We start from the raw sequence: 12147 nt of genomic DNA on the forward strand, positions 1-12147 counted from the left end.
TGCATACCCTTTGATCCAGCAATAGCACTTCTAGGGCTATATCCCAAAGAGATCAAACAAATGGGAAAAGGACCCACATGTACAAAAATATTCATAGCAGCTCTTTTTGTGGTGGCAAAGAATTGGAAATTGAGTGGATGCCCATCAATTGGGGAATGGCTGAGCAAGTTGTGGTATATGAATGTAATGGAATACTATTGTGCTATAAGAAATGATGAACAGGCTGAATTCAGAAAAACCTGGAAAGACCTAGATGGTCTGATGCTGAGTGAAGTGAGCAGAACCAAGAGGACTTTGTACATAATAACAGCCACGTTATGCAATGACAAATATTGTTAAACTGAACCCTTCTCAGCATTACGAGGATCTAAGACATCTCCAGAGGCCTCGGGATGGAAAATGCTGTCCACATCCAAAGAATGAACTATGGAAATCGAATCGCTATCACTTTTTTTTACCTTCTGTTGAGTTTTGTTTCATCTTTCTGATGGTTCCTCCTATTGGTTTTAATTTTTACTTACAACTTCACTAATGTGAAAATATGTTTAATGGATATATAAATGTAAAGCCTATATCAGATTGTGTGCCATCTTGGGGAGGGTGGGGGGGAGGAAGGGGGAGAAAAATTCTCAACTCAAAAGCATATGGAAGTAATTGTTGATAAATCAAAATAAATTAATAAAATTTAAAAAAAAATAGAATTATGGTCAGTCACTGTTGATCAGAGTTACTAGGCCTTTCATAGTTGGCTATCTTTACAAATTGCTGTTAAATATACAAATATATACAAATAAATGGTTCTGTTTTTTCTCACTTCATTTTGCACCATTTCATAGACGTCTTTCCAGGTTTTTCTGAAACTATCTCCTTTGTCATGTCTTATAGCACGATAGTATTCTATTATATCCATATACCATAACTTATGCAGCCATCCCCCAGTTGATGGGCATCCCCTCAATCTACAATTTTTGCCACCATAAAAAAGAGCTGTTATAAATATTTTTGTACATGTGGGTTCTTTTCCTCTTTCTTTGATTGTTTTAGGCTATAGACCTAGTAGTGTTATTACTGGATCAAAGGCCATGGTATAAGTAGCCTATTTTTCCAAGATGGCAAAGCTCCAAGTTGAGCTCCGTGATATACTATGAATATGGCAGTAGAAGATCAGTTTAGCTCTGATCAGAGAGATTAATCACCAGAAGACTGGCTGCCAGATGTAGAGATTTTTTGACTACATGAAAACTATTTACTAAGGCATGACAGGGCTGTGATTTACATCAGTGGTGGTACCCACCATGCTGACAACATGACAGATCTTTAGAAGGTTGAAAGGTGAAGTATTAGAGAAGTCTGTACTAAATTTTTTCTAAATTATTTAGATCCCTAGTTTATTTTCAATCAGTATTATTAAGTGTAGTGATTAGATCTGTTATATTTATCTATTAATATACATTTAGTCAGTATAATCAATTAATATCAATATTACTACATATTTTATATATTAGATAAGGTTAGATAGATTCTTTCTTACATTAGGTCCCAGAACTTCAAACTACAAGTTGTAAGTTCTCTTGCTTGTTATGAAGTTCACTTGCTTAACTACAGGAAGCTAACTAGAGCACCTCCATCCTTTTTGAGTAAGTGGCCAAGCCCAGCATGACAGAGATGACTCAATAATATGGAAAGTCCCTTAGCTATTTTTGATCATCCCTCCACCCTTATCATCTTGTTTTGGGGAAACAGGCCTATGGACACTACTTATGACTTTATTGACCAACATGGGACCAATGAATGATCATCAGCTCTGCTCATATTTGGACGTCCTTTGCTGGTCATTAGCTACAGCCTGAACTGAAGATTCTTCTGAAAGGTCAAGATACAGGTCTATCAACCAGTAAGATTCTGTATTTTACTTTGCCTTTTCTGTATCATCTAGGTATCAAGTACTATAATACTAAGGCCAGGGAGACAAGGGGCATCTGGGATCATGAGGAAGATCTGAGGTCCCATTCATTAAAGTGGGCCACGTCCCTTTAATAAATAGTCATTGGCTCGGGGATGTGCCTCAGTTTTTTTAATTACATATTGGACATTTTTGGACCCCACAATGGACAATTTAATTGCTCTCAGGGAACAGTTCCAAATTGTATTCCAGAATGGTTGGACTAGTTCACAGCTCTACGAATAGTGTATTAAAGCACCTATTTTCATACATCCTCTTTATTCTTGTCTATAGTACTTTTCAGCAAAATGTGGTTTCCCAGTTCATCTCTTCTAAGCAGGTCTATTTTTGTTTTTGCTTTGTCTGAGATCATGAGTGCTACCTCTGCTTTAAAAAAAAAAACTTCAGAGGAAGTAATAGATTCTGCTCCAGCATCTTATTCTAACTCTATATCTTTCTGTTTCAAGAGTGTTTCTTGTAAACTACATATTGTTAGAGTCTGGTTTCTAATCTATTTTGCTATCATCTTCCATTTTATAAATCAGTTCATCCCATTCACATTCACAGTTATGATTGTTAACTGTGTGTTTCCCTCTATTATACTTATTCTGGGTTGTTGTTGTTTTTTAACTTGCTCTCTTTAAGTGTCTGCTTTACTTCTAACCTCTGCTTTACTTCCGTTAATCTTTGACTTACCCTTTCTCTTAACCCCTTCCCTTTCTCTAAATCCCTTTCCCTCCTACTTGCTTGTTGAGTAAGATGAATTTATCTATCCAAGTATTTGTGTATGTTTATTCTTTTCTCCTTGAACTATGTCAGATGAGAATGATATTCAAGTGTCATTTGCTCCTCTACTGCTTCCTCCATTGTATGTGCTCTTCCTAGCATGCCCCTTTCATGTGAGATAATATTCCCCATTCTCCCTCTCCATTACTCATTTCCCAGTGCATATCTATTCTCCACTCTTCCATTCTTCTTTTGAAATCATTCAAACCACACCCAATTCTTCCATCAGACTTTTTCTAAGACCTCTGCTGATGATAAAGTTCTGAGATGCTGTGTGTATAATTTCTCCACATAAGAACATGAACAGTTTAATATTATTAAATCCCTTATGATTTCACACTCATGTTTACCTTTTTTTGTTTTTCTCTGGCGTCCTGTGTTTCAGGGACAAACTTTCTATCCAGCTCAGGTCTTTTCATCAGGAATGCTTGAAAGTCCTCTATTTCACTAAATATCCAATTTTCTCCTGTAGGAGTACACTCAGTTTTGCTGAGGTTATTCTTGCTTATAATCCTAGATCCTTTGTCTTCTGGACTATCATATTCCAAGCCCTCCATTTTTTTTATACTGGTATCTGATAAATCTTATATGATCCTGACTGTGACTTCATAGTACTTGAATTCTTTCCTTCTGGTAACTTGCAGTATTTTCTTCATAACTGGTAGCTCTGGATTTTAGCTATAATAATCCTGAGAGTTTCGTTTGAGAGTTTCTTTGAATGGCGGTAGATTCTTTCAGTTTCTACTTTGATATCTGATCCTAAGATATCTAGGCAGTTTTTCTTCTAACTTCTTGAAAGGTGGTATCTAGGCTCTTTTTGTTGTTGTTTATAGCTTTTATATAGTCTAATGATAATCTCTCCTTGATCTGTTTTCTAGTTCATTTGGTTTTCCTATTTCATGTTTTCTCTTATTCTTTTCATCTTTTGACTTTGACTTTGACATTTATTTTACTTGCCATTAAGAGAAAAGAATTTGAAACCTTGGCACCCTATTGCTGAAAAGCAGTCCACCTGAGGTACATCATTTTCAATTGGGGGGGGTGCGGTGAGTGGGTATTCATTTTTACAGTCATTTCATTTGATTCTTAGAACAACCCTGGGAAGGAGACAGAGTAGTGAGTACAAACCATCATTTTTAAAGATTAGCAAGCTACAGACCAGAAAAGTTGAGTGACCTACTTCAAGTCATATAAATAATAAATGCAGAACAGATACTGAATCCCCAGAGACCCCAGGTCTCCTAACTGCCAGCTTAGTACTTCTACCATCCCACGCTGCCATTCCACACTATGATGCCAGGCCTCCCTTCTCTTTCAGTAGACAGAACAATGGTCGAATTAATTTCATAGGATGTATCCCTTCTATCCCTCCTCATCTGTCATCTTCACACACACACACACACACATACACACACACACACACACACACACACATTCAATCAATTAATCAACCAATCTTTGGAAATTATTTGGGTGAGTTATGAATCTCTCTTCCCCAGTTAATTAGTCTGGTTGTTTTTTTTTTCACATACAAATTTTGGGGTGGAGTGATAGGGCTGACTCACCTTGTCATTAAGGGAGTGGTGTTCATCTTGGCCTCCCACCTAATGCCTAATAGTAAACCTGCTATTAAGAATGAATTCCCTTCAGCCTTGCCAGTTCTCCTCAGGATTTGCGTGACTTTTCCCTTTAGTGAATGCTGGGTTCTGTGTTTTTATTATTGCTATCATCAACATATTATTATTTTTATTTTGGCTGTTTTAATTATCACCCTGAATCAAACTGGTCTCCAGAAACCTCTTGCTCTGAACCTTACCAGCTTTTTACTAAGTGCTCACTCTAGATCTCTTGGCAACTGTCTGAGGGCATCCTTGATAAATCTTCCTTTCCAGTGAAAAAAGAAGGTAAGCAAGAGCTCAGAGGCTTGCAATATTTTGGCTTTGTATTTAAATGGGCCCTGAGGGCTAGTCCCCTGACCTTTCTCTTGTGTGTTGTGTTGGGATCAAAAGGCACCTGTACATGTCTGCATGAGGTCTGGGGAGCAGTTCTCCCCACTTTTCAAGGGGCCAATAGCTTGCCTTCAAATTTCAGAATTTTAGAGAATTAAATTTTGCTCATTGGCAAATCACAGTATCTAGGAAGGAAAAAGAAATAAACTTTACCAAGTGGTAAACATTTGGTAACGAAATACCTGTTAGGGAATATTATTTAATAGTGGAGAAAATGTGGGTGATTTTCCTGCTTAAGCCCTATGAGCTTAGCTATTATTAGAGAAATGTATTTTAAAGTATATATGTTTATATTACATATGTAAACATGTATATACACATATATAGGTAGAGAGAAAGGGAAAGAGAAGATAAGAAAGGGAGGAAAGGGGAGGGAAGGAGAGAAAAAGAGAGAGAGAAAGGGAAAGAGAGAGAGAGAAAGAGAGAGAGAGAGAGAGAGAGAGAGAGAGAGAGAGAGAGAGAGAGAGAGAGAGAGAGAGAGAGAGAGAGAATATACAGTACACTACTTTCTACTCACTGTCTTCTTAGGTCAATGGATGTGGAAAGTCCCAAGCTATTCTATCAGGTTAATCTCACTGAATTTATAACTTATTCTCAAACCATTAAAATAACATGAGCTTCTCTGAATTGCAATCCATATGAAGGTGGGTTTCCAATACTCACCTCACTGATTCAGACATAGAATCATAAAATCTAAGCATTGGCAGCAGCTTCCTACCCAAGATTTTGACTCTGGCTTTCAGTTTCAGTGGTTCCACATCTACTAGCATTTATAAGATCATTGAATATTGACTTTGGCAAGTTGGGAAATATTTTTGAAAGATGCTAATGGGTTTTCATTAGGGAAATTAGAATTCAGTATCAAGTCAAATCTAATACAAACAAGACATGTGCAGTGGTGACCTAATCCAACCAGGAATGGGATGTCCCATAAATATGTTTGGTCATTGTTCTGTCTTCATTGCTTCTTGATTCTTGAAGACCAGTTTTGTCTAGTTGGCTTTTATTGACAAATATACCTTACTCTCCCAAGAGGCTTTAGAAGTATAATCCTTTTTTTTTTTCATTTTTCTGATGACTTTCCTATGGAGATTGACAAGATGAGTGACTATGGCAGTCAGAGACATTTTGTCTACAGTTCCCATATGTCCATGACATTGAATGCAATGTTGGTAAGAGAATCTGGGAAAGAGATGGGAAGCTCTAATTCTACCTGGATAGTGGTACGGAGGAGTATTCCTCCCTAATCAATTCTTTGGGTGGCTGGAGCAGAATGAATGTAGATTAAGAGCAGAAGGGACAAGTTATAGACTGTGGGAAGCTGATGGCATGTTGGGTGAAAGTGGACTGCTGTGTAGATTACATCTTGGTTCCCTTCTGCCTATGGGGGGTGGGGGTGGGGCAGAGGTGAAAAGACACAAACTCACTGTACATCATCGACTTGGAGTCAAAACCAGATAGTGTCTAAGCTATTGTTTCCCTAAGTGTCAGCTCTTTTTATTCCTATGCTATTCCAATTGTTTGATAAAATTGGTGGGCCATCAACCCCAAGTGGCATAGTTAATAATGAAAGTGGTGTAGCTGGGAGAGGGCGAAGTATTTTTCCCCTTAAAGGAACAGGAGACATTTTTCCCTCAACAGAAACTGGAGTAGAAGGGAAGGAAATTTTTTCATAAGAAAAGCAAAAATAACTTTTAAAGGACATATTAACTTTATACAAGACAGGATGCATAGAGGCAATTTAAGAATTATAGGTCCTTCATAAGAGCAAGAGAAATCAAAAAATCTGAGTAAGATAATTTTTTTAAAACACCCAGAACTTCCAAATTCATACAAAAAAGCATCAACCAAGAGAAAGCACAGATTGCCTCCCGGAAATCAAAACAAACAACAGCAAAAAACAACAAACCCTGTGCTTTAAACTCTAAGGAAGAGTGGTTAAATATAATTGTTACAATGATAAACAACCAATTTTGCAAATGATCAGAAGAGCTTCAATATAAAGGAAAGGAAGTCTAAATAAATTATTCCAAAGCCATGAGAAATTGAAGAATGGAATGGAATAGGATATTCTGAAAAGCAAAGGAGTTATATTGCAACCCAAAATGAAATAGCCTACAAACCTCAGTCCAATCATCAATGGAAAAAAAATGAACATTAAGAGGAATTTGAGGGATTCCTGAAACAAGAATAGACATGGGATCATTATATTTAACCTTCAAAAAACATAAAGAAAAGTAAATAAGTACTACTTTAAAGGAAAAAATAAGTTGTGCTTAGAGGTCATATTTAGAGGTTTCTCTCTAAAGAAGAAAAGAAAAAAGTGGGACTTTCAAAAGAATGTAGAAGGATTATTAAGAGGAAAAAAAAAGACCCAAGGATATAAGGATTTAAGTTGAACCTACATTATTAAAGCGAAGATGGAGAAACAAAACTGAAGATTCATAAACTAAACTCCCTGAAGCTCTCGCAGGTGAATTAGTGTATTTTTTAGGATGGTATTTCAGAATAAAGGGATATATCAATGAGAAGGGGTAGGTAGGTGATCAACAGAATATAATAAGTGATGCTCCCATATGAAGTCTATGGTGAACAACAGAAAGATGATTTCTGAAGTCTTTCAGCAAGAAGAGGGAGGGAATGAAGGAAAATGAGAGCGGGGATATAAGAGAGAAATTTAGTCTGGGGATTGGAATGGAGAGGTTTCACTATTGGTAGAGGAGGCAGGGCTCCATTAAAGGGTACTACCATAGGAGAGGAGACATATGTGTTTAATGGGGGCCTCATAATGTATTTAACCTGAGGGGAGTTATGAATGAATGGATATGAATGTATGTGTGTATATACATATAAATACATATATACACACAGCACATATATATATGCACATCATTTACTATGTACCAAACAGTGGACTAATTTCTAGGGATAAAAATATAAAAGCAAAGGCAATTCTTTTACTTAAGGACCTTATATTCTAATAGAGAGGTCAACATATGTGCATATATAGGGAAGTGGTGGCCAGGGAAGACTAGTTAATTTAGTTACAGAAATAATGAGTGTAGTCATAGGAAATGAAGATGAAGTGAATAAGGGTTCAGAACTGGGCATCTGAAAGTATGTAGCAGGACAAGCTGGGTAGCATAGTGGATAGAGTGCTGGGCCTAGAATCAGGAGGTCCTGAGTTCAAATCCAGCCTCAGACACTTACTTGCTGTGTGACCCTGAACAAGCCACTTAACCCCATTTACTTCTGTTTCCTCATCTGTAAAATGAATTGAAAAGGAAATGGCAAACCACTCTAGTACCTTTGCCAAGAAAACAGCAGATGGGGTCAGGAAAATCAGACATGGCTCAACAACAAAAACAACAACAGAGGGACAGGGTTAAGCCCGCTCAAATTCCATTTCTAGACAGAAAAATGGCTAAGTAAATGACTGGGAAGTGAAGAAACTTGACTGGAGCCTAGGCCCAGACATAGAAGGTAACTGAGGCAACCACCCAATGTCCCAAAGGGATTCCAATACAGGAAGTACAAGCATGAATGGGGTAAGCCTTCTTCTGAACCAGACAGCATGACAGTTGGTGAACAAATGCCTGGACACTGAAGGGCATCACTCTCCATCACCCTTCCAAGTGGTAGCATCCTGCCCCTGGAAACCATACATGTGAGTCACCAGAGGCAGGTGGTACCCAGAATGGTGGTAGGGATATGGGGGAGGGGGAAAGATGAGATAGAATGGCTTTGGGAGAAGAAAACTGATCATGGGTAGAACTGAGCCACACAATGAGAGATAGGAACAAAATTTGTGGTAAATCCAAAAAAGCAACAGCTGTGTTCCTGCTATCAGACGAAGCAAAGGTAAAATGTAAAATACCAATGGAGATAATTTATGTTATGATTAAAGGAATCATACACATTTTTTTCTAGTGAGGTGGTTGTTAAACTTTTTATTATCATACCCCTGGTAATAATGAAGAGGTCAGGAAGAGAGAGAGAGGCTAGTGACTTTGCCCAGCCCTGCCTCACTTAAATCCAATTCACTTGCAATTCATGACGTCACCTTCCCAATGTGAAGGTCCTCTTCAAGAAGGAAGGACAAACAACAACGATCTCCACTATATGTTTATCTAGGCTGATTCCTCATAGGTCGTGTTGTTTCAACTAGGTTGGTAAATCTGGTACTGGGCTGAGTCAAGTTTTTTGCTTGGTGATTGAGTTGGCTCTCTCCAGTCTTAGCTCTTGCTTGACCACTGGGCACAGTTGCCTATTGGATGGGCCTGGCAGGACTCTTGGCCTTCAGACTGCAGCAGGACTGGTGTGGGCAGGCTAGTCTGCTGCTGGACGGCTGTTGGACTGGGCCAATATGATTGTTCTTTTCTCAGGCTGCTACTAAAGGGCTGGGCCAGGTCGGTCTCTCAAGCAGTGGGCTCTTCTCAGGGCATAGTATCTCTGTTGGATGGGTTGAGTCATTGGACTACTGGGGCTGACTTTGATGGGAAGCTAGCCATAGTTTTTCACCAACTTCAGCCACTGGCTCAGCTAGAAGACACTCACTCTTCTTGGCTGAAATCCTTTAGTTGTCTTTTCCACTATAGCATTACTTTTCTCTTTTAGCTAGGACAATGTCCCTTGGTTTGGGATTGTCTCTCCTCTTTGATTCCCTCAGAGCCTCCATGCAGGAGGTATGAGAGGTCTAGCTTCAATAGTTTGCCAGTCCTTCCTGCTTCGGAGGCCTATCCTGGAATCTTCACACTCTCTCACATCCCTATATCCAGTATGTTGCTGAGTCCTGTTGATTTTACCTTCACAACATCTCTTGAATATACCCCCTTCTCTTCTCTGACATTGTTACCACCCTGATTCAAACTTTCATCACCTCCTACCCGGACTACCACCATAGCTTACTGATTAGTCTTCTTGCCTCAATTCTCTCCCTACTCCAATCCATCCTCCACTAAACTACCAAATTGATTTTCCTAAAACAAAATCTGACCATATCACTATTCAATTAACTCCAATTTCTCTCTATTACCTCCAAAATAAAATACAAATCCTATTTGGCTTTTAAAGACCTCATAATCTGGCTCATTCCTATCTTTCCAGTCTTCGTACACTTTTCTCCCCTCTTAGATCCAGTGACATTGACTCCTTATTGTTCCTTATACAAAATGCTCCATTTTTACTGGCTGTCTCCCATACCTGGAATTATCTCTTTTCTCATCTCTAGATTTTGCCTACCCTGACTTCCTTTAACTGCCTCTTAAAATCTCATCTTCTGTAGGAAGCCTTTCTGATCCTCCCTAATACTCCTGCCATTCATCTGTTGATCATCTCTAATTTATCTTGTATATACCTTGTTTGCCTGAAGTTGTTTACATGTGGTCTACCGATTAGACTGTTGGCTCCTTTGGAGCAGAGACTGTCATTTGCTGTCCTTTATATCATCAATGTTTTTAAACAGTGTCTGGCACATTAATAAATGGACTGAAACTGACCAACTGATTAATTACTAAAATTGACTTGGCAGTAATGTGTAGGATGGACTGGAATAGTGATAGAATTAAGGCAGGCAGACTGATTAAGAAGATGTTGCAATAATCTAGGATGAGAGGTGATGAGACATGAGCTGAAGAGGGGGCTGTGTGAGATAAGAGAAGGAAGAAAAAGCAAGAGATGTTGTGGCCCTAGTCTCTGATGTCAAGGTGGTCCTCATAAAAGCTAGCCCTTCTACTTGTGACCTTGATTCTGTACCCTCCTATCTCCTCTGGAACACTGTCCCTTCAATCATTCCCCTTCTCCCTCTAATCTTTAATCTCTCTCTATTAGTTCCTTCTCTGCTGTCTACAAATATCTACCAATGGTGGAGAACCTATGGCCTTGAGGCCACATGTGGCCTTCTAGGTTCTTGGGTGCGGCCTTTTGCCTGAGTCCAAGTTCTACAGAACAAATCCTTTTATTAAAGGGATTTGTTCTGTGAAGTTTGGATTCAGCCAAAGGGCCGCACTTGAAGACCTAGGGGGCCACATGTGGCCTTGAGGCAACAGGTTCCCCACCCCAATCTACACTTTTAAAATTACTGAGTATATTGAATGATTGCTAAGGGGAAACAAACTGAAGTGAGCTCATGAGCTGCTGTTAGGAGAATGGCCACGTACAGGGCAACCCCTAGAACCCTGAGAGGAGCGGCAGCCACCCCCTTGGGGGACCCAACTTGCCAGGGCCAATGGGAGAATTGAGCCTGGTGTGGGGATGGAGTAGTGTCAAACTATCTTCCTATACCTCTCCTCCCTTTCACAACTAAACTCCTAGAAAAATCTCTTGACATTCATTATTTCGACTTGCTCTCCTGCCACTCATTCTTAACTTCTTGCTATCTACCATCCACCACTCAACTGAAACTGTTTTTTCCAAGTTTACCAATAAGCTTTTAATTGTGAAATCCAATGGCCACTTCTCAGTCCTCATTCTCTTTTACCTTTTCAAAGCATTTGACGTTGTTGCCCACTTTCTCTTTCTGGATATCCTCTCCTCTCTGTGTTTACATGACACTGTTCTCTTCATTCTTCTCTCTCTGGCTTCTTCTGAGTCTCCTTTACTGGGCTATCATTCACGTCCCAACCCCTAACCATTGAAGTCCCTCAGGGCCCTAAGCTGGGTCGTCTCCTTTTCTCTCTCTACATTCTCTCCATTGTGATCTCATCAGCTTCCATCTAATCATCATCACTGTGCAGACGTCTCCCAGATCTACATATCTAGCCCAAGTCTCTCTCCTAAGCTCAAGTCCAGAGTCACCAACTGCCTATTGAACATTTTGAAATGGATATCCCACGGCCATCTCAAACTCAACATTTAATCAACAGAAATAATTCAATTTCCCCTAGTACTAACCCCTCTTACAAACTTGCCTATTTCATTTGAAGGCACCACCATCCTTCCATCCACCCAAGTTCACAACCAACACATCATCCTTCACCCTCACTCCCTACCCCCAACCTCCATGTGTGATCACTTGCCAAGGCTTCTTGCCCTTTTAACCTCAATGATACCTCTCACATTAGTCTGCTTCACTTTCATGGCCACCATGCTCATTCAGGCTCTCATCATCTAAGACTCAAAGCCAGGTCACTTGCCTCTCAGTAAAGTTTTCATTTTACTTTCTCTATGCTACCTGTTAGGACTATGGCAATAGCTTCCTAATTGATCTCCCTGACTCATGTTTCTACTCCTCTCTAGTTTTTGTTGTTGTTCAGTTGTGGTTGACTCTTTGTGGTCCCATTTGAGGTTTCCTTGGCAAAGATAATGGAGAGGTTTCCTTTTCTAGCTCATTTTACAGATGAGGAAATTGAGGCAAGCAGGTTAAGTGACTTGTCCAGGGCCATGCTAGTAAGCACAGCTTGTAAGTGTCTG

General features: G+C 39.4%; 1 protein-coding gene across 1 annotated transcript in view; it reads left to right on the top strand.

Annotated features, from left to right (window-relative positions):
- Positions 1-1746: 1746 nt before the first annotated feature.
- Positions 1747-12147, top strand: part of SERPINA12 (serpin family A member 12) — a 32466-nt gene continuing 22065 nt past the window's right edge. The window contains exon 1 of the mRNA XM_021005172.2: positions 1747-1894. The gene's annotated coding sequence lies outside the window, so the exon portion shown is untranslated. The remainder of the gene's footprint in view (positions 1895-12147) is intronic.

This window comes from Phascolarctos cinereus, unplaced genomic scaffold, assembly GCF_003287225.1.
Source record: "Phascolarctos cinereus isolate Bilbo 61053 unplaced genomic scaffold, phaCin_HiC Scaffold_2;HRSCAF=192, whole genome shotgun sequence".
Lineage (NCBI taxonomy): Eukaryota > Metazoa > Chordata > Mammalia > Diprotodontia > Phascolarctidae > Phascolarctos > Phascolarctos cinereus.